General features: G+C 43.5%; 1 non-coding gene across 1 annotated transcript; it reads left to right on the top strand.

Annotated features, from left to right (window-relative positions):
* Positions 1–365: 365 nt before the first annotated feature.
* Positions 366–447, top strand: trnas-gcu. Its single transcript has one exon. It is a non-coding gene; the product is annotated as a tRNA-Ser (tRNA).
* The last annotated feature ends 1203 nt before the right edge of the window (positions 448–1650 follow it).

Below are 1650 nucleotides of genomic sequence, written 5' to 3'. Positions count from 1 at the left end.
ATCATCCTCAATCAGTATCCTGTTCCTGCCTTATCCCTATAACCCTTGATTCCACTATCGTTATGAGCTCTATCCAACTATTTCTTGAAAGAACACCCCCTGTTTTCTCTGGTTCTTCATTCCATTAAATTCAAATCTTCACAGAATTCAGCAGACCTTGTTACACAGTTTTTTCTTCATTTTTTGTGCAGATCACTGTGAGCAGAGTGGGAATGCGCTTGCCACACAACCCAGAGGTCAGACCATCGCCTTGGAACCGTACTGTACTATTTATCATCTCACCAACACGAGGGAGAAATAACTGCTGTGCTGCATAATTTACGCAATTCACTTATTAATAACTTCATATGCTAGCCGGCATATGTGACGAGGTGGCCGAGAGGTTAAAGCGATGGACTGCTAATCTATTGTGCTCTGCACGCATGAGTTCGAATCCCACTCTCGTCGTTGTTTTTAATTACCCTTCCTCAACAGTCTTCTGCGAAAAGAAGGTCCACAGATCCAGAACTGTCTTAGAGAATAAATGCTTCTTCATCTCTGATTTAATTATGGGATCCGAATTCTAATGGGAAGTTAAAAATCACACAACACCAGGTCATAGTCCAACAGGTTTAATGGAAGCAATAGCTTTTGGAGAGCTGTTCCTTCATCAGGTGACCGTGGAGTACACAGTGTTAAGATACAGAATTTATAGCCAAACGTTACAGTGTAATGTCACTGAAACTAAACTTTGAAAAATACCTTGATTTTTTGTTAAATCTTACATCTGTTAGAATGACTATGTTAGGTTCACTTCTTTCTTATGTAAATCGAAAAACTTTCTTTTAACAGTTACATTCTCAGGTGAACTTTACCAATTAGTGTCATCACAGATAATATGTTGACAGTGTTAGTCCCTGTGTGCTGCGTCTGTGCCATAATGTTTAGACTGACGCTAATCTAAAAAAAAACAACATGCTGCAGGCAAGGTACATTGAGACATGGTACATTGGTGAAACCGAGCAGAGGAGACAGCAACGGAATGGGTACTGCACATCAATCAAAAGACAGGCATGCCCCTTCCCAGTTGGAGAGCACTTCAGTGGTCCAGGACATTCGACCTCAGACCTTCGGATGACAATCCTCCAGGGCGGGCTTCGGCACAAGTAACAGCTAAAAGTGCCAACGCAGCGGCTGATAGCTAAATTCAGTACTGAAAATGTGTTGCTGGAAAAGCGCAGCAGTTTAGGCAGCATCCAGGGAACAGGAGAATCGATGTTTCGGGCATAAGCCCTTCTTCAGGAATGAGGAAAGTTTGTCCAGCAACCGTCGTGTTGTTGTGGTCTGGCGATGGAGGAGTCCAAAGACCTGCATATCCTTGGTGGAGTGGGAGGGGGAGTTAAAGTGTGGAGCCACAGGGTGGTTGGGTTGGTTGGTCCGGGTGTCCCAGAGGTGTTCTCTGAAACGCTCCGCCAGTAGGCGGCCTGTCTCGCCAATATAGAGGAGGCCACATCGGGTGTAGAGGATGTGGAATGTTTGGAACTTTTCTTGATGACTTTGTTTTTACCTATTTTGTTCAGTTGAAAAATGACAGTTTTTGAGGTTTTAGAGCAAGGCGAATGGCCTTTCAACCTATTATATCAGTATGAGTCATCAAACATCTGGCTTGTA

The sequence above is a fragment of the Chiloscyllium plagiosum genome, unplaced genomic scaffold, assembly GCF_004010195.1.
Source record: "Chiloscyllium plagiosum isolate BGI_BamShark_2017 unplaced genomic scaffold, ASM401019v2 scaf_23449, whole genome shotgun sequence".
Lineage (NCBI taxonomy): Eukaryota > Metazoa > Chordata > Chondrichthyes > Orectolobiformes > Hemiscylliidae > Chiloscyllium > Chiloscyllium plagiosum.
This window is presented reverse-complemented; position numbering and strand designations above follow the sequence as displayed.